Source organism: Pelmatolapia mariae, linkage group LG22 (assembly GCF_036321145.2).
Source record: "Pelmatolapia mariae isolate MD_Pm_ZW linkage group LG22, Pm_UMD_F_2, whole genome shotgun sequence".
Classification (NCBI taxonomy): domain Eukaryota; kingdom Metazoa; phylum Chordata; class Actinopteri; order Cichliformes; family Cichlidae; genus Pelmatolapia; species Pelmatolapia mariae.
Genome location: NC_086245.2, coordinates 11,338,863 through 11,363,976, shown reverse-complemented (window position 1 = coordinate 11,363,976; position 25,114 = coordinate 11,338,863). Strand labels below are relative to the sequence as shown.

The 25,114-nt window shown below is 39.8% G+C and overlaps 1 protein-coding gene across 1 annotated transcript in view; it reads right to left on the bottom strand.

The window, feature by feature from the left end:
* LOC135932855 (ephrin type-A receptor 7-like) overlaps positions 1–25,114 on the bottom strand; it is a 155,903-nt gene that overhangs the window by 129,770 nt on the left and 1,019 nt on the right. The window lies entirely within an intron of this gene.

The following is a 25,114-nucleotide window of genomic DNA, read 5'->3' as shown; positions in this document are numbered from 1 at the left end:
CAAGGGCCCTTTGTCCTTATTCTGTTCTAACCACTGCTATATAATTCAGCAGTCCACTAAAAAAGTCAGTGCTCTGGCAGCTTCAGGGATCCTGCAGCTTGATTCTTTCTTACTGCCTTGTCCTGTCTTGTCTTTTCTTTTCCCCAAAAGCCACCTCATGTGTCTTGTAGCTGCCCTCCGGCATACACTTCTTACCATACCTCTACTCTTTGATTCTTGCTCTGTGTCTTCTTGTTCTGTCCCCTTCTCTTCCTCCTCTTTACCTTGAGTGACATCACAGCCTCACTTTGCACACCGGCAATTCATCCGTACTCTGTGTTCCTATCATCTGAGTTGTGTCAGTGCCACATCTATGGGCCCACACAGCCAATGCTGGCTCCCTGCGGGCCAAGCACCCATTATCCTCGGGATCGATCTCTGCTGCATCGATGAGCCATTGCAGCCACGACACTGAAGAGATAAGGGGAAAGAAGGGTAGACAGACAGACAAATGAATGGGGAAAGCAGGAGAAGGAGGCACTGGAGATGAAATGAGGTGAGTGATAGATTAAGCAAGGTGAACGGAGAGCAGAGAAGTAAGAAAATACAAGAGAGTAGCATGGAGGGAGAAGATGATGGAAGGAGGGAAGGTAGTCATTGCGGGACTATTCGTCAATAGCCAGCAGTGTGACCTTAGGGATCGATGGGGCCGGACAGCCAATCAGTCGATATGCTCCATAACTAGCACCGCTAGGCAGGGGCAGAGAGAAGAGTGGGTGATAAAAAAATGCTGGTCATAGCAGTCAATAGACCAGAAAAACAGACCGGTGTTCAACTCTGACACGAGCCTGTCAAAATACTATTGAGCAGTGATTAAGGACAGCAGGGATGGGACATGACTAAATCAGATGTGAGATAATACAAAAAAGAAAAGATTTCAACTAATTTTGTGCATTCACTGCGTGACTGCCTTCATAAGGAACACAGCAGGAAATCTGCAGAAGTAGAAATTCCAAGTACAAACTACAGGGTTTTAGAGACAAGGTTAGATTGATAGATTAGAAACCAGCTGCAGAAGTCACCAAAAAAAGGATGAATGAATAACTAAGTGTATTATATAGATTAAATAAGGTATTTTAAAATGTAATTTGAAGGGCATGTTGGTCCTTTTTGCTGAATACTGGTTTAGACTGTGGAGGTAAAAGGTTTAAAAAAAAAAATAAAATAAAGGAAAACCAATTTTTCAAAAAAGTGAATAATAAGTGGAATTCTTCAATCAGTGCTTGTATGTGAGGTGAGTTCTCTTCATGCAAATTCCACCACAAGTAGTTTTTATCTTTTAAAGAGCTTCCCAAGTTTGTGTATCAGCACAGGGACAACGGGCTCATTTGTAATGACCCTGTAATGATCTTGTTGTGCAGCTGGTGATATTACAGTCATATCAGATGGGAGCTCATCAGAAGAATCGAGCCGGCTGCTCCACGAGAGATGTGCTGCACTCACTATAATATAAAGAAGCCAAAAAAAACAACAAAAGAAATGTGGGGACATAAAAAGGTGGCGGTCCATTTTTGATAAGCACACAAGTAAACACATGCATACACAAACCAAAAGAGGACTCCCTGGGAAATCATGATTATCAATTATCAAGCCAAGGCGATAAATAAATAATGCACAGTGGAGCAGCAGCAGAAAGCTGTGAGCGGTTAGAATGCCAGATTATGCCAAACCACAGCAGCAGCAGCAGTAGGTCAGTAATTAATGAAATCAAAGAGCTGCTCTAATGAGAGACAAAGAGCACTTCCCTTACTGATGACTCCCCCCTTGGGTAAACAAGAACCCAACAGGACAGAATGCAAAACCAGGAAAGTGCACACTATCTGTCTGTGCAAACGCACACACGCAAAGTTGATTTTCACAAACAATAGGTGTAAACACGCCAGGGCAGAAATGAACAGTTTAAATCACAAGCGCACACGCAAATTAAAAAAAATCTTTCCAGTCCAGCGAGAGGGCACAGCCAGCTTATGTTCCTCATTTGTACCACTGTTTGTTAAGCGCCACAACCCTGCCTTTCTCCTCCTCTTCATCCTCCCACCAGCCATTATCCCATTTCATTTCTCCACAGCATATTGTTTATTTACTTATCGCCGGGCAGATAATAGAACATAATTAATCGGCTAATTCCTCATTTTTGTACGAACCAATTCTAATGTTTATGCAAATGGACAGCAAAGCAAGACTGGCTCTACAGCCTGAGCTGACAAGCTGACTACTGGATTTAATTATCAGGGCTAATTACTTGTTTTCCTCTAACTGCTAACCACAGGGCCACTGTTACTACACTTCCCTGGGTGCTAATGCCTGCGGCAGCTGCTGATTCAACTGGAAGGACCAAGTGGTGAGAATGCACCACGGGAAACAAGGATGTCTTTTTCTCAGCTTGCCATTTTAAATTATCAGTTTGTTGTCTGTCATAGTAGGATACAGTTGTGGGTACACGGTAAGACACTTGGTTAGTTGATTATTGGACTGAAGACTGAATGGAAGCTTTTTCGGTTTTGGAAATTGGTGCCGTTTTAGTTCCAAAAACCTGATGAAATTTGGTTAAACAATCCCGGGAACTCTTGCATATAACAACAAAAATAAATAACATGAGCTGAATATTTAGTAAAAAGGTTATTTTCTTTTTTAAATTGGTGGCCTTTTAAATTTCTGACCACAGAAAAAACTGCTAAAGTTTGTCTGTCGTCCCTGTAATATTAGACCAGCGGTCCCCAACCATTTTTTGCGCCACGGACCGATTTATGTCCAACAATATTTTCATGGACCGGCCTTTAAGGTGTCGTGGATAAATACAACAAAATAAAACCAGCACTGCTACCCAAAAAAAGAAGATTTATTAATAACACACAGGGAAACTGAGTTAACAATAAAAACCGATAAAAACCCTGAAAACCATAAATTTGACACCCAAGCCTCCAGTCTCGCCCGGTACCAAACAACTCACGGACTGGTACCGGTCCGTGGCCCGGGGGTTGGGGACCGCTGTATTAGATGGTATGAATCAAATAACCAGTGCTTTGCAGTCTCCTTCCATGGCTGCTCCCCTGCTACTGAATAGGAGTGCAGAAGTACATATGTGACATATGTGAAGCTGGGTGTGCAGAAAATAAGAAAGAAACAGTGTTAAGCAGCCGGGATATTACATGAATGAGTGGGTAAGAATGAACAAGGAAATCTAACTACAGGCAGCACAGTGCAAAAACTATATAAATCATGAAGATGTAGTTGAAGTAGTTTCTTAAGACCTGATTAAAATTCAACAAACCATACAACCACAGTACAACATATTTCACTCATCAAAGATGGCTATTTATATATAAAAGTATATTGAATTTTATTCATCAAAGTAAAATGATTAATAGTGAGCCTAACACAATAACAACCATTAGGTCATTTGTTTTCCTTGTTACATGGTCTGAAGGGGTTTGAGAAGGCTTTACATTTCTGCTATGGAATAACAACAAAAAAATCTCCAATATGATGTATATGTGCAGTGACTGCACTCTAATTTATACTTTTTGGGGGGGTTTTCTGTTTTTTTTGTTTTTTTTTTAAAGAAAACTATCTGATGAAAGAGCCACAGAAGATAAATCATAAGGCATAATTAAGCATGATAAGCCCGAGAAGAGTTTAGCTCCTTGTTTAATTTTGATGGAAGTGTATAAAGTCATTCACACAGCTACGTGTTTACCTATATCAGTCCATTATCTCATTCAGAAGATGTACCATGACCACACACACGCACACAGACTGACATTTTACTGTCATCTTCGCTCCAATGACTCAGAGTCACTTCTCATCCAGGTCAACAAGTGGTTGCTGAAAGCTGTGACATGCACACATGCTCACATAATTCTATGTGAGCCGTACGAGGTTTTGAGTGCGTATCGCTTCCCATGTTGGTTTACACATGCATGGATACGTGAGGTAAACGAGCCAAAACCATGTCCTCAGGACAGACGTGGTTAGCAAGAGAAGCGATGTGTTGAGTGATAAAATCTGCAGATGGGGCCCCGGGCAATTATAGTTCATCAACATGACAACTCAGCTCCCACTCATCATGCCACATTAATACACACACACATACACACATGGAATATTTACTCAGAAACAACATTTCCATAACCAGTCCTGACTAATAGGTCTGAGAGGTTGGCCTTTTAAAAATACACAAGTAGGTCTAATTTTTTTTAAAAAGTGGCACGTACACAGAATCTGGGTTCTGTTATCTGCAATGTTCTCAAATTATAGAAGACATAGTTAAATGTAATTTAAGTAAGGGTAACTGGTACCAGGTAGATTTTTGCACTTTTTTTAACAAATAGATAGAAAAAAAAAACTTCATTGAAACTCAACCATTATGCTCCCATACATTTAACAGAAACTTTTACCCTTTCCATAACCAGGTCGGGTTTATACATAAACAACACTAAATATTTACCACAGAAATGTCATATGACTAAACGGTCTCATATTAGAAATACTAACTTAAAAATAATCATGTCATTCTTGCAAGTGAATGCTTTGCTATTAAATTTAAGTGACTAGTGGATTTTTAAAAAAAGCTTATTAATTAACATCCAACACCACTTAAACCTTCAGTTATTAGAAGATGAAGAGACTAAGAAAGAAGATGAAGTGGCTAAGAAAGTCCACTTCTTGTTTTTCTGCATTAAAGTCTCACAGCAGCACACAGACACACACTTTGCTCTTCTAAATCAGGCGTCAGGGCCTGCAGCTGGTGTTGTACCCTGTGCAGGTTAAAAGGGAAAGGTCATCTCTTTTGACCTCTAAATGTACCTTTGACACCTTGTATCGAACAATCACAGCATCAGGCACAGAGCTCAAAGGTCACAGTCCCAGGAGCTTTAGCCTATTGAGTGAGGGGTTGCATCAGCACGGTGAAACTGCACACGAGCCAATCAGGACACACTCAGCAGCATAGGGTAATTTAATCAAATGTATGTACACCTCATTTTACACACCAGAAAACCTTCAGGCTTTTTGTACCCCCAAATGAAATTCAGGGATGATGGATTGAGTGAGGGATTTGTTCACGCCTTTTAGCACTTACACCGATGGCTATAAACAATTTTGATATGGGAAGAAAACCTAACCAACCATCACATGACCACGGATTGGAGTTTGTAAGAAAATTAAAGGAGTGAAGAGTGATGACTGGATCCATAATACAGTTAAGTTTAAACTATTTAAATTAGGGATTTTGAAACCAGGCTTTACTCGTTACTGTCTATCTTTTATGCTTTTCAATTTCAGTATAAAGATGGAGGTAATGTATGTGACTACTTATATGTGCTATTCATTTCTGCTAAACGACTATATAATAACCTTTGAGAATCACAGTCTGGCATCATTTACTTCACGCACAATTTACTATAAACTGTTACCAATATGTCTTACAGTCACCACTGGGTTAACTTCCTCGCTCTGGACTCCAGGGAGCAGTTGGTTCCATGAAGAAGGTCCTTCATCTGCCACAGACCGCTTATGGCCATGTTATAGATGGCTAGAGCGGAAAGAACGGATGGAGGGAAGACGGGAGATATCAAAAGGGGGACAGAGGGGTGGGTCAGGAGGAAAGAGCGATGGGGTGACAGAGGATTGAGACGATGAGGGCAGAGCAGGGTCACGATTCCATGACTGCTGGAGCCCTTCGGATCTGAGAAGCATGGCACATGGCATCACTAATGAAATCTGTGCCTTCACTCGTCTGGCAGCGAAAACCGGGAGGGGCTGGATGAGTCAAAGGAGCTGGAGAGAGAGAGTGATTAAAGTGGAAAGAACACAAGGAAAAATAGGTGTGTGGGATGGAAATAAGAAAAAGTAATAAAGAGCTGAGGTAGAATGATAAAAGAAAAAAATTCGGAGAGAAAGAATGAATGACGGAGGAAAGAAGATGAGGAAGAAATAGAGGAAGCCTCATCTCCATACACTGTGATAGCAGGCAGATTTGAATTTAGGGCCCGTCGTTCATGGAGCCCCTATAAATAGGGACGAGGAGCAAACACCGAGCAATTTTGTCGCAATTCCAAACACAATGCCTGATTGAGGGCAAATTAAAATGCAAATGCAATACTTCCATTTTTTCCAGATTTCGCCCACGAGATAAGCGAAGGGCCGCTGTTCCTTTCATAAAGTGTAGAGGTGTGCGCGAGTTTGTGTATCAGTGTGCGTTTATTCACAAACGCGTGTGTATGTGTTTGTTTGTCAAGTTTGAAATGAGAGGAGACAGGAGGGAGACTGGAGGTGAGGTTGTATAAACAGATTAGATTCAGTATTGTCCTCTCCGAGCTGCATTTCAATCGTCACCGTCTTTTCCTTTCCTTCTGCCCTTGTCCACCAGCAGTTTCAATAGACCTTTAACGGGCTTCACTCAAATTAAAAATGTAAAAGAACACAGTCCCATTTGTTTAATAAATCATAAAATAATTAAAAAAAAACTTGGAACTGTTTATTTGACAAAATGATAAAAGTCCACTGCTCCGTATACCTAAATATTTGGATTACAGTGAGGATATTAGAGGATTATGAGGCATTTTACAAGCTGGCATAAAACAGCTTTTATGAGCAAAGTGTTTAATGCTTGACAGAGCCTGGTTCACCCCCTTAATTGTTGCAAAGCCATCACTTCACCATATGTATTCGAATCTTTCCAAGTCACGGGGTACAAACATATTCGACTGCTGTGGTCACATGGTCTCACTGAGCAGAAGGTTTGTAGTACAAGCCAAGTGGAGGGCAAATGTTGATGGTAAAGTGCCGCCCAGTAACCAACGGTTACACTGTAGATCGAGGTTGAGCCGTGTACTGTTTACCAGACAAATACAGTAGGGTGTTTTAACCATGCAGAAAGGGGAAAGAAAAAAAATGAGATCAGACCCAATGACAATTTAAAACAGAAAGTGACAGGCAGGCAGGGAGAAAGAAAGAAGAAAGGAAAGGATACGGACTAAACCAAACAGCTTTTGCTTTAAGCTACTCTTTAACTAACTGAGCTGAATTTTTCATCAGCCTCTATTCTCAGGGGGTGGCCGACTAAAAGCAAGCTTTTCCTGCGTCCTCTCACTGTGTACGTGTCCCTGAGTGTGTATGTTTGTAGGACAAGAATGACTGTCAAGGCAGCAAGTCATGTAAGTCTGTCACATGCGGACTGTGAATGAGGACATGTGATTTTTTTTATTTTTTATTTTTTTAAACACAGCTTCGCAAACTTTGAGAAAAATGGAATAGAAAAGTGTCAGTTTACAAGGACATGCTAATATATTCACTATTAACTTTGTGCTGTTGGGCACTTTCTAAGCTCTTAGTTATTTTTCCATCCCCAAGGAGGCCTGGTGAGAAATGAAAGGAATGACAGACCAAGGAAAAAAAAGAATTTTAAAAAGGGATTGCAGGCAACAAAGAAGAGAGCTGACATCTACGAGAAAGATCAGCACCGCACTCTAGATAGCGGAATGACTGGAAACGTTGTTTATTCTAATATTACTGCAGGATTGTGTTTAATTATTTTTATATCACTTGTCAATAGCTAGTGCTGTTGGAAAAACTTACACAGATGAGCTCAGATGAATAAATGTCAATGAAGCACTGATCAGACTGAGTGAGAAGTGAATTCTCAGCTTGGGAGATAAAAATACTTTCTAACATCCCAAGACACCTTGTACGTGTAATATGGCCATTTTTGTCCGCAACTGATCCCGAGACTGATGATCGAAGAAAAGTCCTCTTAGTCATCTTGGCTCGATAAAGGACAGTTTGTTAATTAACCCAAGTCTTGTGTGATGCAGTGTGAGTCAGACGTCTGAGCGATGCCACCACTCTGCTTCATCATCAACATCCCCAAAAGTTGAAAAAAAAAAAAAAAAAGAATTCACACACTTCAACTGGATGATATTAGAGGAGACCTTTTGTGCTCATTTCAAACTCCATATTTTTTTTTCATAAAAGTGGGCTCCACTAGAGTGGCTTTGCATGATTCATAGTTCAGTAATCCTTATTTAGCTTATTGGGCCTTTGTGCAGCCTGTCACTTTATGAACTGGTGGAAAGCGCCCATTTTAACTCTCTCTCCTCTGACTTTAAGCCAACTTTCTTTCCAACTTTCTTCTGAGTGGCTGCCTCTCGCAAGCAGAAGGTTTAAACAGCAGGTGGGTGGGGTTGCTGTTGCTCACAGCCAGACATTAAGGATATCAACTCTCGCTGGCATCATACATAACCAAGAGTAGGGGGAAAAAAAGAACACTGTCTGAAATGATTTTAAACAGCTTTTTATCTCACAGGGATCACTGTTAATATTAACACGAACCACTGTAAGAATATATTACAAGAATCAAGAAAAGTATATTTGATTCATTTGATTAAAACCATAAATGGAGGCCAAATGTTGCCAAAATAATGATAATAATATTGATTATAATAACTTTTGGCTTCCTGGTGAGTTATCAAATGCTAGTACTGACAGTCTGTGTACCGCACACAGCACAGAAAACAATTACATTTCAGAAAGCGATAACCAATTTTCATACGCATATAAATCTGTACAGTCCAGGCCGATGAACAGGCTACTATTGAATGCTTTAGTGGCATTTAGTGATTTATTTGCAGGCTCCTTCAAATAACCTCCATTACTTTACCCCCATCCAAAACATAGACACACTCAAGACTTCAGAGGCAGGCAGGTAATTTGCCATTAACTCTAGCCACTCAATCCCTGAAACACTGCCAACTTCAATTGTGTTAGTGAGTTAGATAGACTAAGACAATGTGAAAGAATGCGAGAAAGAAGGAGGGAGAGAGATGGGGGGGATCAATTCAGAGAGCAAGACAAAGTGAGTGAGAAAAAAAGGAGGGAGGAAGGCACTTTATTCTGTCACTTCCTTTGCCAAACCATCCTTAGTTGCCCTGGAGACAAAATCTTAGTCACCTCAGCTCAGCACCAGTATGACCATCTGACCACTGTAGCATCACTTGATAACAGCCACATATCTGTACTATATGTACATAATCAGGCAGTGTTTTGTGCAAACATTAATTGATCCACATTTAATCCAGTCTGAATAGAGGAGAGGGGGGGAAAAAAAGCCACATTCTAAAAGTCACAGTCAACAGAGTTCGCAGAGCAATGCGCTATTGTGTTGTCTTGTGTTGTGTTCAAATGCAAATTTTACTGCAAAAAATTAATCTTTCAGGCCGAACAGGAAGTGTTCAGCCTGAAGAATAAGAAGCCCAACCAGACATAAACAAGCAAAATGGGAGAAATTGCATGCATCACTTTTGTCCACAGAATAATGTTCGGTAACCCTATTAAAATTATTTAAATATACCCAATACATGAGCTTCCAGTGCTTACGTGCAGACACGGACCTACTACACAACAGCCACGCACAACAAATGCATTAAATGTGAGGGCAAACCAATTATTGAAAATAAACCATTTCCTTGCCAAGGTACACTTACAGATGGATATGGCACCACACACCCTGTCCTCAAGAAATCTTGAATAACCATAGCGAGCTCTTTAGCTAAGCAGGAGGGTATATACTGAATAAACATGTAGTACTTTAAGTGCCTAATTAAAAGAGAAAAGAAAGCTTAAAATATATATATATTATTAACAACTCATATTCCTATCACATGTAATATTGATACTACAAGTCTAAAATGTGACCAAGCATGTGTGACTTTGTTTTAAATTGTCAGGTTGCTGTCGAGGTGGCATTCTCCAAACCAAATGTTGGACACCATAGGTGAAGGGAACCCTCAAGCTGAAGATAGAGCTCTATCAATCTTGGTTAGCCTGTGGGACCCTGGAGACAGCTGACAGGTTCAATGAGGCCATGGAGCAAGCCTTTTGGTTGAGATCAGAGTGATTTTCACAAACCGTCAGATGACTCAGGAGGGGGAAGCAGCTTCCTACCCAGTCTTAAGAGCTTCAAAAAAAGAAGGTAACTGGTCCGCTTTACTTAAAGAGGTCCAGCTGCCTTTTTTAAAGCTCTTACGACTATCGTGGCCTGAATGACTGAGAACCTACACAGACAGCTTCCTACCCACACTGTGTAGGGTGGGGATGGAGTGGTGCTGACCTCGCATGGGGATAAGCCATGTCAAATGAGTGTTTGCCCTTCCCCTTGTTCCTCAAGGGTCTGGATGTTGTGGGGCTCTCCCGGTTGGCTCACCTCTGCAACAACACGTGAAACATGGGGACAGTGCCCCTGGGGTGGTGGAGGCAATAATAATAATAATAATAAACCTTTTTTAGAAAAAAGTCAAATAGACTCAAATATATTTCTGTCTGTTTGTTGTCAAAGATTCCTTCCTGCATCTAAACGTACAATATTTATTGTGGTTGGCCAAACAGAAAAACTGCTTTGTTCACAGTTTAATGTGTCTGTGCAGATAACACCAGACTCACTGCTTTCTGCACTTACAGTGCAGAGTTTCTCGTTTCACTCAATAAGTGGATCCTTGCTACACTCATTTAAGATGTGCTTTACGAGCAAACCAACCAAAGGCAATAACTTTACTCTTAACAAGTGCTAACTATATTTAAATAACAAGTAGATTTAAAAATCTAATTACATGAACATTTGTCTGCTGTTATCAGATCATTGGCAATGCTACATAAATGATTAAGAGAGTTACATTGGAAGGTATGTTTATGAGATTGATTGCAATGACTGAGCACCCAAAACAGTTAGTCATGCATGCAAAGGTTTGTTCGTCGTAGCATCTCACACCTGATAAAGGAAAGCCCCAGTAAGAAAGTGTGCTTTAGGGTGCTAGGGTGCAACAATTTAGATTAGTCTTTCAATCCACCTGAAGCACGCAGCTTGTACTTGCAACAGTTGCTGAGGTTTATCCCCCCTGTGCCACACAGAAACAAACACACACACACACACACACACACACACACACACACACACACACACACACACACACACACACACACACACACACACACACACACACACACACACACACACACACACACACACACACACCTTCCTTCTCCCCTTTGCTTGTGCAGTTCTCTCTCAGTGGCTTTGGCTGCTACAACTTGATTTGCACATTTTCCTCTAAGATATAGCATCTGCAGTCTTACTCTACTAGTTCTTATCCTGGCATCCATCTGTGACGTGAAAAAAGCAGGATTCACCTACTTTACTGAGTCTGTATATTGCTTAGCCTTCTTTTACTATGCCAGTGAGAATATTTGATGCTTCAGGCATGATCATACACTTTATAAGTTCTGAGAGACAAAATTAGAGTACACGAGATCTCACTGCATCAACGTAGTACAGAGAAAGAATTCTTCCTGGTGCTCACTTTGTTTTGTTGAAGAGAAATTGCTGGCTGGTCTTTGAAATAACCGATTAATAAAATGCCAGCCTCCTTGATTGGCTGGGTGTCTGACAGATAGACAAAGTGCTATATGCCTCTGACTAACTTGATTATCAGCTGATTTCTTTCTTTTTTTTTTTTTTTTTTTTTGATTGACTGCTGGCTGCCTCACTAAATGCAATCCTGGCTAGCAGTCTTAGTGGTTGCTTACTTTCCAGATTACCTGACCAGCCAGCTGGTTAACTGACTAACTGATTGGTTGTTTGGCGTGCTGATTGGCTGGCAGACGAATTGACTTGTAAACAGGAAGGCAACATTTATAACAGATGAAGCTGAGAAACAACAGGAGCATACTCCATCCAACCATCCTGCACTGATGACACTCTGATTGCAATCAAACCCAGACAAACAAAAATATTCATGTGAGTGCACACAATGCTACATGTTCAGAAATATACTTCAAGTCAGTATAATAACATAAATGAAGGCATGCACAAAAAGCCTAAGGAAAAAAAAGTGGCATCCAGTGTACTTAGGTGGCATGGTGGTGATTTTTGGATTTTGTATGTGTAAGCCTTCTGTCACAATAAAAAAAAATATTGTTATACATAGTTATCTGTCTCTCTATATTGGGCCTATGAAGGACTGACACCAGAAGGAACAGCTCCACTCCAGGTGTGTTAATGAATTGGATAAACAATTAAGATATGGATGGAATGGACAGAATCGATATAGTTAATGTGCACAGAGAAAAGGAGCTATGGTGATTATTTATCCCAATGAATTAATACTGGATCTGGCCAGATCAGCTCTGTGCCAAATTTCAGGCCAGGTCATTACCCCCATTATCTTCCTTATCAGCTCTGCAATTAATTTTTACTTTGTCCTTTTTCTTCTTTTCTGCCACTTTTGCCCTTTCTCCAAATTTTCTCAGCATCTCCAGTTCATTTCCTCTCCCCCCTCCTTAATCACTCCTACAGTAAACTGAGCAGAATAAGTTTCATCCACCCCCACCCCACCACTTAGCCTATTACTGTCTTTTTCATTCTCCTGTGCACTTTTGATAAACTGAGCTGATCTGGTCCCATGCTGGTATGTTAACCTTCCTTGCCACACACCACATTACATCCTCTGCCACCTACAAAGCTCACTCACGCCCAACCTCAACTGCTGATAAACTGAGAAGAGCAAGTCCCATGCTGGCATGTTAACCTGCCTTGCTCACTCACCTCATTACATCCTTTGCCATCTACACTTCACATACTCGCAATCATTCGCCCTCAACCTGGTCAGTAACACCTTTCATTACAGATATTCTTCGCCACAGGGGGCTATCACTTCAAAGACGCCCTGCTTTCCTTCTCTGTGTCTGTGCTGAGGGGGTTCCAATGACAGGGTGTATGGGAGGGAGAAACAGGGTGAAAGGGGTATCATAAAAGTGACTGAGCTGGAGCGGCGCGATTTATGTATTTATTCATCACCAAGGAAGCTGCGTATTAAAAGGTCAGGCAATTTTCCAGGTCAGCGCCCAAACCCACACGGTGAGGAAGTAAAGGGATAAAAAGGACAGGAGGAGAGGAGAGACAAGAGAGATAAAGAGAGAGTCAGAGCAGCTGAGATGGCAAGCCGGTAAAGGTGATATTGGCAGTTGGACATACATCAGTGCGTTCACACTTGAGGATGTTTGTGTGTGTGTATGAGCCAACTTTACCTGAGCACTCTGCATAGAGTGTTTGTTTGTGTGTGCAAGAAAGAGAGTGCATGTATGGCATGTGTGTAGATTCACTTCTCTCTGCACACCGGCTGTGGTTAATGAGTTTGAAAGGTCAAACGCCTCTCAGAAAGATTAATGGGGTTTCCTATGCACAGGGTAATGGTTTACGAGGTCCGGCCGGACACATTTCCAACATGACGGCCATTACCACCACAGAACAGAAGAGGAAGGAGGTATCACAGGTAAAGACAAGGACGACATGAAACTGCTGGGCGATCACCGGGTAGAAAATAGCGTGCGTTAGTCATTCTAATCTATATCCTTGGCCATCAAAATGGCAACCATTCCTGTGCATGCATGAGCATGTGCACACAGCTTGGTAATTTAGATGACACGCATCCCTTTTTGCAATAGGCAGCAGCACTCATTACAATACTTTTTTTTTTTCAATTTACAGTTTCAACAGGAATAATGTTTTTCTTGAATAAGTTTAAAAATATCCTAATTGCTACATATTCTTATCCCAGTCATTTATGAAAACCTCCATCACTTGCTGTGTTTTTGAGCTACTCTATGTAGTCACAATCACCTTTATCTAAAGGTTCGGTGACAGCACAGGTATTTTACAAGACTCAGTAACCAGGTAAGAAGCTGTTGGTTCTAAAATTTTAAAATGTCTCTATCCATCTCTGATGTAATCAGATTTACTTTATTTTGAATAGCTAACAATTTTTATTATTCGTTAATCTTGATGTTAAACACTACTCTGTATACATTTCTGTTATTTTAGCATTTTATATGAAGTTTAGATTCTTATCCGTTGTGCAGGAAGGCATTACTTCAGGTGATTTTTCATTTCTAGCATCACCTAACGTCAAAAATACAAGCAGAGTCAAAGAATTACCTTCAGTAACAAGTCTTTACCCCTGACCTTCACATCACTGAGCCTCACAGATAAGCTGTTCTCAGCAACCCTTTTAAAGCACCTTAAAAACCTACACAAGTGTAGGAGAAATTGTGATGTTTTGAAAACATCTTTTTGAAACAGCTTTTTTCCCTTGTTTCCTGCACTTGTGTGAGTGCACCCTATTTCAACTTCTAAATGTTTGACTATACATAATCATTGTCAATGAGTTCCTGTAGTTTATATCTATATGAAATCAAATATTCCTTGATTATAATAAAGGAAATGTAGGCTGTATTTTACAGGAGTACATAGCATCCACTCATTTATTTCAACACATTTTACTAATCAAAACACAGCCTTGTGCATAGGCCTTGTTAAAAAAATCTGAAGTGCTACAGTTTGACTCAGCTTAGAACTGCCTGTAACTGCCAAAGCTGCTATATCCCTGCAGTTTTGCACCAATATTACATAGCAGGACATATTGGAAGCAAGCACCACTGTATATAGAGGGGACAGAAAATCAGAGAAATTTAAGAAGAACAAGCATAATCCAGCATTTAATCATGTAAAAACTACTGAGTGCAGAATGATGTACAAATAAGTCAAAGTATTTTTGTCCCCTGTCTTATGTGTACAGTCTCATCAGGTCAAACATGGCAGAAGAGGACGATCAAACATGAAAAGCATTAAAAGGGAGCTTTTACAGGCCAGTCAGCCTCAACCAGAGGCAGCAACGCACACACTCACACAGCAGAGGAATGACAGAGAGACGGTTGGGTTCACTAGAGGTTTCAAGCATGACATGCGTATGCATGTTTGCTGGAGAGTACTGCTGGGAACATTTGTGAACAGCCTGAACAGAATACAAGCCTCAGTAGGTGTGATTTCTCATGTGTCCCTAAAACATGCACAGTGTGTTGCTATTTAGGTCACGTCACTCTTACGTAACATGCGGTGGACGAGTGGATAACATTGCCTCAGCTGCTGCCAGCCTGAAGGTTCCAAAGTATGTTGAAGGGACCTTCAACCCAAAAAACAGAATTCTCAGTATTTTTTAATATATAAATATGAAATATTAAACTTGAAATATTGAGCCCAACTCAGAGAGCATCAGCTGTTGAAGCAGGTTTTCCAAAACATCACATATTGGGATGAAAAGTAAGTTTTACATCATGGGCCACTTACAACCAACTTTGATCTTAAGTGGATCGGACCAGTGGAACTCCTCTTTCTGTCGGTGCAAAGAAGTTTAACTACCTTCCGATATTTTAATATAGGAAAAGAAGTGCAATTTCAACAGTATATCTCAGCTTTTCTATATGATAAATAAATTGTGTTCCAGAAAATAAAAGAGGTAGAGGTAGAAGGAGTTTAGTTACTCATTTCCCAGACTGTCCTGTAATTATAAAAGAGAAAGATTTTGTTAATTCACAGAAAATGACCCTTTTTTTCCCCCCACTGTGGATACACTTCAAAACAACCAAATATAATATATAGTAGATAGAAAAAAATCCTGTTTATTCACTATCATTTAATTGTTTACCTCTTACTTAACTACTTTGTACAGTGGCCCTGAGAGACCAAATGGACTGCAACTTAAGAAAACACCAGCAATAAGAAAAACGCTGCAAAAGCACACAAAACACAACGGAAATAGGAAAAACAAAAACAGAAATAGGAAAAACAAAAAAGGAAATAGGAAAAAACAGATTTCCAAACACACAAGGGACGTGTTTCTGGGGAGACAATAACCTGACGGACCAGTTGCAGGAACCAAAACATGTTAGGCAAGTGTATTTTAATTTCATGATTCATATAATACTGATGACGGATTATTAGACTAATAGTCAGGCTAACACACTCACCTCTCATCTTTTCTTTCCTCACAAAACCGATAGATCCTCCACTTCTTTTAAGTGTCTCCCAGCGCAATTCTTAGCATATTTTGGTTCCTGCAACTGGTCCGTCGGGTTATTGTCTCCCCAGAAACACTTCCCTTGTGCGTTTGGAAATCTGTTTTTTCCTATTTTGGGTTTTCCTATTTCTGTTTTCTTTTTTCCTATTTCCGTTGTGTTTTGTGTGCTTTTGCAGCATTTTTCTTATTGCTGGTGTTTTCTTAAGTTGCAGTCTGTTTGCTGGGTCAATTCTGGTACACAGGCCATAGGTTTGACACCCCTTAACCTCAAAGGCTTTGTGGAAACTGAATCAGTATTATCTCAGGTAGGCCAAAATTGGCCAGACGAATCTTCAGCAAGTTTGCTATCACAAAGCAAAACAAGGTCCAAATTTTAGATTTGTAGCACTAACAGCAGGGTGTACAGTGGGTTGTATGTCCACAACAAATGGGAGAAGTTAGTAAAATTACACAGCATTGATTCTTGTCATTTTACTTTTTTTATATCTGGTTGGTGCATGCCTCTGTCTGCATCTATGTGCTTTATACACATTCCAGGAGCTTTATCGCTTCCACAGCAGTGTGATGTGAATGCTGTAAGGCCACAAGCCTCAATTGAGGTTGATGGTCTCTAAGACAACACTTTAAAGGGAGGGCAACACATTTAACCTCAAGTTACAGCTCCTTTCCTAACATTTTCTACCAAAGCATGGTCCCTGATTTAAAAGGAATTGGTGCGACAGAGCATGCATTATCAAAAAGTCACATCTGCAAGTGGGTAACCACAAAAGGTCATTTTTCGCCCAGGGCTGGGTGATAGCAAGTTTTAAAAGTATTGCATATAGCACTGCATAAAGCGTGTCTTCAGTAAAACACCTCCAGTGTTTGCAACTTACTTCTCACTGCACTCTTTGACTCATGCACATCTGCCCCCATTATCCCCCTGCATCTTAAGCTTGTTCTCAAAATTCTCCTGAAGCAAGAAGGCATAAAGAGAGCTGGTTCAACAATGAATAACTCAAAGTTTAAAGCTCTATTTTAACATTAAATATACACGTGTGTAAAGAGACACACTAAGAAACACAGTGACTGCACAATCGAGGCAGCAGTACACAAACAACTCCTTCAACATGTGAAAAAGGAAACTGAAAAATATTATTTAACCAGATGGGTTTTCAAGGGCATGAATTTTGGACTGTCAATACATTTGGCCTGCAGCTCCTAGAAGTCTAGAGATGGAATGAACAAACTCTTACGAGCTTGAAATACTTGCTTGAAATCCAGCTTGTTTTTCATACCAAAGCCTAAATGAGTGGGTGATTTTGTTTTCACCACTGGTTAAAAGAAAAAAAAAAAGGAAATGAAATGAAATGCTGGGAGTGTGAGGGTGGCAGACTGACTGAGCTCCACCGAGTTGTCAGTTCAATTCCCAACATGCCCACCCACATCAAGTCTCTCGTTAATGCTGTTACTGTTTACTCTCAATGCAAAACACCCTGAGCACGAAAGTCTGCCAAGAGCACAGTTACAGCTTCTCACAAATACACATCAGTGGCATTTATCAACTTTAGACATCTTAGGACTGAAACGCCTGCCAACAAGTGCTCCTCTAATCCATTAGTATCCCAACAAGAGTGGCAAAAATGAATAATGTGTTCAGAGTATCCATTCTATCAGGTAGAAATATGTCTTAACTCTGAAAATCTGTGGGTGGTTGGAGACGTTTTTAATTTATTTTTTCTTTTACATTTACACTTTTTGCATATAACCTTTGAAAAACCTTTAGAAAACAGGCCCTTGAGATGTTTACATAAGGCTCTGGCATGAAAGCACATGTGAATTCACTGAAGTATGTCTCATTTTTTCTTAATTTTGGGCTTTAAGATTTTTACTTTGCACTCTTCACATCTTCAGCATTAGAGCATTTTTTTTCTCTGCATACTCATAACGCAGGCTACACACTCTCTATGATGCAATAATATGAGAGAGTTTTAGAAAATTTATGATACTACCACAGTGTCCATTTTGGCGGAGTGTAACCCAGTTTTTCCTCCGTGTGTCTAGAATTTACAGATGTCCCCTAAAAAATGCACATGCTTACAATTAATATATGCAAAATAACAGACACCAGTTTTGGGCATTTTTTTTCTTCCTCACAAAAACAATTCTGAAACACAGAGGTTATACATACTGTGATCCCTGTTAAGATAACTATTTCTGCATTTTAATGTTCTTGAATTTTAATGAGTTCAGGTTTTGAAAATATAACCACAGCATTTATAATAATATTTTTTATTTAATAAAAATGCTAAAGTCCCAATCTTACAAATTTCCTGTTGTGACAAACTGTTTAGGATGCCATCCTTTTCCACTTAGCACTGTTTGGCCAGGTTTGTCATTTAACTCCAATATTTAGTGCGCATGCGTCAGCCAGCATGCAGCCTGTTTCAGTTGCCCCTGCTTTTTTCTCCTTAATTTAACTTTTTCTTACTTTTTTCTTTGTCCTTTACGTAGTATTTTAGAGTGTTCATTTGTTTTAATAGCTTTCTTTTGATTACATAATTCCCTTAGGGATCAATAAAGCATTCTGATTTAGATTAAGACAAAATGCAACATCACAAGATGCTGTCAGCTTAAAGAAAGAATGAATAAATATTCAGCTACTGTAGATTCCTAAGCAAACAGTTCACTTTTATGGATTTTTTCCTGCTCTTTTGCAGAGAATCATCTGCAGCATGTCATCCTCTTTTACCCACAGCTGGAAATTTCCAGGCAGGGAAGAAGGTAAACCTGTTTCATTTACTGAGAAGAACTACAGTTTAAGTGTTAATAAATACATGAACTGGCTCAGAAAATGACTCAGCTCGATGTTTTACAAGATCTAAATGCATATGACACACCGAGTGACAGTCAGATTAGGGTGGAATGGTCAGCTGCAGACCTGAACATTGTAGGGAATTCATATTGTTCACACTTAGTTGGAATATTTCTAGGATGTTTTCTGTCCCCTGTAAAAAAAAGTTTCATTCCTCTTGTATTTAGTTAGCAGTAGTTTTCACAGTGAAACTGCAGTGGTATTATGGTGGCATGATGTAAAGTTGAAACAAAACAGTCTCTGCTGTCAGTGGACAGATAGCACTAACATTCATACTCAGTTTCTGATTTGATAGTTGTTTGCAATGTAGATCAGTTCAAGATCTAGCTCTAAAAATCAGAGGGGATGGGAGTGGGGGTATATTTTTAACCCCATTACGCGTAAAAATAATTTAGAAGAGACAGAAACATGAAGACCCTTCATCCACTTTAGCAAATTGTATACTGGTGTACTGCTAATACACGCAAAGCAAAAGAAGTAATCGAATGCTACCATCGACAGCTGTTAAACAATTAACTCACCTGGTATTTGTTGCTTGCATTGACACATCCACAAGAACCAGAACAGACATTAAAAAACAACAAGTAGAATTTCAAAGCAGTTTCCTACGGGTTGAATGTTTACTTGCGACTGTGGTTAGCTGCCAACAGTTTACTGATGTGACTGCAAGTCTCACGAGCAGAAGTGCTACAGTTTAGAAAAAAATGTTTTGAATGATCTTTTTCACTATTGACAACAGATGTAAAAGAGACATGGAAAATGTTTGAATTTCACACTGCAGTTACACATACCTGGGTTTCTTGACAAATTAAAAACATTATTTTTGACGGTATGCCCACTGATCTAAGTACAAAAATGCAAGACCATAATGTAACATATAACTGAAACATCACTTAGTCCGTTAGTTGAGAAATGCTCCATTATCACTGTCAACAGAACGGTTTGAATGATATGCTTCCATTTGTGAGTGATGGGTTTCTTTTATTTAATGCAGTAAATTGAAAATCGTTGGGTTTTCAACAGTTTACCAAAAGATTGAAATGTGTAATGAGATCATCTTGGACTTTAGGAAATTGTAATAGACCTTTTTAAACATTTTAGAATGTTTAAAATCACATATTCAAATTAAGGAAATGACTTGTAGGATTAATATGTTTAAAATAATCATCACTTGCAGCTAGTAACTAACTAATTAACTGTATGAATGTAGCACTGTGTTCAAAATATAAATTATGGTTCTTTCTTAATATAAATGACTATTAAATATGGTGAAAAACTGCAAATAATGCAGAGTTATTATAGAATGGGAAACAGAATAATTGTAATTTTCACTTATTTACTATCTGAAAAGCATAAAAATAACTGCTACAATGGCGCTGAGCTCAAACTAATCTACCCACAGAAATAGGTAGAAATAAAATGATGTAACCATTAACAGGAGCAAAACGTCCGATTTTTCAAGCTGTACACAAATGTAAACGTTAAATATCCTTGCACTGTAGATAAAAGTTTTTGATTCATTTCATACAGTTCGATTTTATTAGATTTGTATAGCACCAAATCATACCAACAGTCACCTCGAACACTTTATACTGTAGGGTAAAGACCCTACAATAACAGAGAGAAAACCCCAACAATCACATGACCCCCTATGAGCAAGCTACTCAGGACTATAAGGCACTATATAAATGACAGGCAAACAACAGTTTAAGAATTGTTTTATAATGTTTTTTAGTCTCTCACTGAGGTCTATTTAATTTCCTGTCTTTGCTGAAATACTTTTGCTGCAGCAACGATTCAATTAACCCACACGCAAATTAATAACATTTCATCTCATTTTAATAGAATTTACAATGTCAACAACAAGTTGGTCAAGCTACATTGCACTTTGATTACGCTCTTTCCAAAATTGCACAGTCTAAGGATGCTTTTCAGTTCTCTTGTAATAACAATCACAGCCAAAGTATGAAAGCCAAAAGGGAAAAAAAACAACCCGGACATTTCTCTCACGTAACATGGCTGCAAGCCAATGCGAATAAGTATGTGAACACACATACAGGCTGTGGTATTCATATGCATAGATAACAGCTGAAGGAGAGGTCTCAGCATAGATTAATCAGTTAAATGAGCAATAAATGTGTAGTCCATCTGCACTTCCTTCATCTATCACAGACAGCTGCACAAAGCCCCTTCGTAACTGTCCAATATGGCTGAAACACCTGCTAAAACCCCCATTGTTCCCTCCTACCTCTAAACACACACAAAGATTGCTCTTTTTCCCTTCCATACACACACTCCCACCCTCTAGTGATAGCTCATTCTTGCGGACCCAGCAGAATAGCCCAGATCCTATAGTAGTCTCTTTACACTGGACCAAAAAAAAAAAAAAAAGTGACCCTACTGGTATCCAATACACATACATTACACATCCGCTCTCTTACACATGTAATTCATCACCCTTTCAATTCCCGTGGAGTGGGAGGTAAATACGAATCTGGCTGAGCTGCTGAATTTACTTCTTATATTAACTCTTAGTCTGTTTGATCACATGAAACTTACAAGTGTTGTACAACAATGCAGTGGTGGCAGCTTACAAGGCTCTCATCTCTAGCTCTCTTCCAACCGCCTTTATTCCCCTCCAATTTTCTTTCTGTCACTCCCTCCTACCTGTGTCCTTAGTCTTGAACTCAAGACACCGCCTCTCCCCTTTCTCTGCTTGTAACACGTAATTTTTTGGGATGAGGCTCTACCATCTCCCTCCTTTAATTTCACCACACCTGTGCCTCTACCCTCCCTTCCGCCTCAGCCCTCGTCTCGTCTCTCCAGAAAATGACAGTGTCCCCGAGGCCTTGACAAGAGAGCGCTGCACTGCTACGCCTGCCATCTTCACAAATCACTCTGACCTTTCATACTCACAGAGGTCAGAGTCATCTGATCTAACATGCACAGGTCTAAAGCAGTCCTTGCCAGCCAACGAGATGGTCCAGTGCATCGGTCCAGGGCCGTGGCAGCAGAGCAGAAATAACCTTGCAGTAATCACAGGCAATTAGCTCCAACTGATGGCTGAGAGGGTGGATAGCTACCCCTTTGCCAGTCTGGCAATAGCTGATGATCCCAATATTAGTAAATCAGATTGCTTCTAAGCACTAATTATAAGATTTAGTGATGATATGACATAGGAATAGAGTTTAATAAATATATACATGAATTAAACTGCTTCCAAGTCAACAGAAGTATCTGTATCTAGATAAAGCTGTTTTTTGGCATTATAAAACGTTATCTATGTAATTGGCAGGCAATGTACAAACATTAATCCACGATTTGCCTGTCCTACTTAAACCAGTGCTTCAGTATTTTAGCACAACACTTAAAATCAAAGATCTGTGGTCAACATCGGTGCAACAGTGGCTGTGATAACACTGGATCTTACACATTCCATAATAATTAATAAATAATTTCAGCATTTCTAAGGTTAACTGTCAATATTTTGTTTTCAGTATTTCTGTTAAATTGGCTATTTTATTAAGGTTAAAGAATGAGGTGCATATGTTATGGTTTATCTGTTGTTTATGTGTCTAAAATGCTCACAATAATTGCTCTGGGGAAAATAAAAAGCCTCACATTACTTGTGGTAAACTCAAACTCCAGACCAAACACAATGTAGATTTTTAAAGCGGTGCTGCTGCGTACGAAATAAATGGAAATATGCAGGTTGAAGCAAATTCTTCCTGGGCAATGCAAATAGAGGTGAAGATGTCACTATGCAAGATGAAAAATGCTTTAGCCTGAGCGTTTTTCTCATACCAAAACCTACTGACTTTACTTATGCATGGGCATACAGACACAAACTGGGGTAAATAAAAACATTAAAGAACCACAATTCCGATTAAGGTCTGGGATCACTGGCTGAGCTGTCCACAAACGCACCTTTTACACAGTCAAAGGGTCAACAGGTACATTGGCACAGAATTCAAGAAATAGTCTTATCTCTGTTTTAATACTATACCTTTCTAGCATGTAAAAACCCCACTGTTAAAAAAAAGTCTAAAGTCTCTGAAGAAATCCATTAGAAATAGTTCAGTTCAGTCTCAGTTCTACGGGTCAGTCACTGCATTGTAATGAAACAGGCACTTTAGGTATGTATGGATATTGTGGATCTAGCATTAAACCTGTTCGATCATAAAAACACTAAAATTGTATCACTAATATTTCAGTTTTACAATGCATTACGGTAAATAATGGTACCTGTAAATATGAAATTAGATATGGCATGCCGGTTTGGGAAGAGTGCCAGTATAATAAGGCTCTAGGTAAACAATAGACTGCTGCATGTCTGCCAAGAGCATAGTGCAGGCAGTTCACAACAGTCATTCTGATGCAGTGAGCAAGTGAACAAAGCTATGGTCCCACAAACAGGATAAACTCACAGGTTACGCTGCAGTTTCTGAGACTCTTCCACCTCACGTTCTCAATCTCTCCACTCTTCTCTCACTCTGCCTCTATTGTTCTGTATGAGGGTTGTTCCCCCTCTCAGCTTAGGACAGGATGGATGGATGCAGAGGGAGAAAGGGAGGGAGTGATGGAGGAGAGAGAAAGTAAATGAGATCCCAATGAGATGCCAAGGTGCGTTAGCGGTGAGGTGTGGGGAATGAGAAAAGAGACCTGAAGGGAGGAGGAGTGGCTAGATTGACTGTGTGTAATGCGCTAGAGTACGATGGTGGACACCCGGCTCTGCCTGTCGGAACCCCCTGGTCATATTAGTGTTTGCTAAGTCAGCTCAAGAGGCTGAGCACATGCACAAGCCGGAAGAAGATGGAGGAAAAAACAGGAGCAAAAGAGAGGAGAAATAAGAGCGTCATGTATGAGAGGACGGGGGGAAACAAAGAAAAACAGGAAGAAAGAAAAAGAGAGGGAGTGCTAAAGGAAGGAACAGCAACATAAGAATGTAGCTGCACATTAAAGAGGCAGGAAAATGCTGCTGGCACACGAGGAGAAATGAAATAAGAGCACAGAAATACTAAATGATATATAGAACTGGGAATAACAGCTACTGAAGGATTAGAATAGGCACAAGGGCAGACCAAAAAAGGGAAACATCAAGAATGCTAATCAAAGAGTGTGTGTATATAGATATATGTATATATATATAATGCAATGCATTAGTAGATACAAAATTTCAAATGCCTAAACGCACAAATGTAATTCTCTGTTAAAAAGGCCGTAGTGTGCCTGAGCTTCTTGGTTAGAACTAACAGAATGCGTGTAGACAGGTGGGTAAATTGCCTCATTTAATGTGGATATAATGGGGAAAAAAAGTGGAGGGAAAAAAAATCTCCCCTGTGTTTTCCCCTATCTCTCAAATCCTTACGAACAGCGAGAAGAATTGCTGCCAATACAAGCCTTCAGGAGCACATTGCTTTCACAGCAATTAATCGCTGTCACAACATCAATTAAACAAAAGCTAGCATCCAAATCCGGCTACCCAGCATTCCAGAGAACCAAATCAATCTGGCAATGCTCTAGAGGAAATGTGTGTATGGGTAAATGAAGAGTACAAATGTGGGCATGTGACTTTTCATATGTGAATGAGTCTCTGCAATGCGTGCCCACAAAAAGGGGCCTTTAGTACCAAAAAAAATGCCACACCATGTACATGTGAACAAGTGTATGTTTCATTAGAAAGCCCGCATGCAGGTGCAACATGTGCATGCCAAGTGAGTGTGCGCCAGTTCTGCTCTAACGTGTGTATATGTATAATGTATAATGCATAATGCGTGTCAATGATGTATGGGTGTAAAGTGTGTCAAGTGTGCCAAAAGTAGACTACTTTTCTCAGAGTCCATATTGGTTACTATACACTACAGCTGCATGTTTGTTTGTGGCTTTACAGTGACTTTACACCTGAACCAGCAGCCAGAAATGCATGTCCATTCAGCAGCTTGGGTTAGGCTGAAAGATTAAAATCTTAATTTGTCTACAATATCTTGGATAACTTGCTGGTGGTGAAAGTATTTACCTGTGGCAATCAGCCAGGGTGCTGGTAAATCACTGGACCACAGCAGTACCTTCCCAGCTCTCTCACACACCTCAGTGCAGATGCAAACGGGCAATTAAACAAGCCAGCAATCCACATCCTAATCCCACATCAGCATTAAATCTATATATAATCCCCCACTGAATCACACATTGTTCTCCTGCATAACCACTGTTTCATAACTTCATTTAATGCCGCTGAAGAGCCAAAGAGAGGAATTAATGCCGCCGCCTCGCTATTTAAAAATTGATGAAGAAAAATAGAAGGTAAAGTGAGCTGAATGGG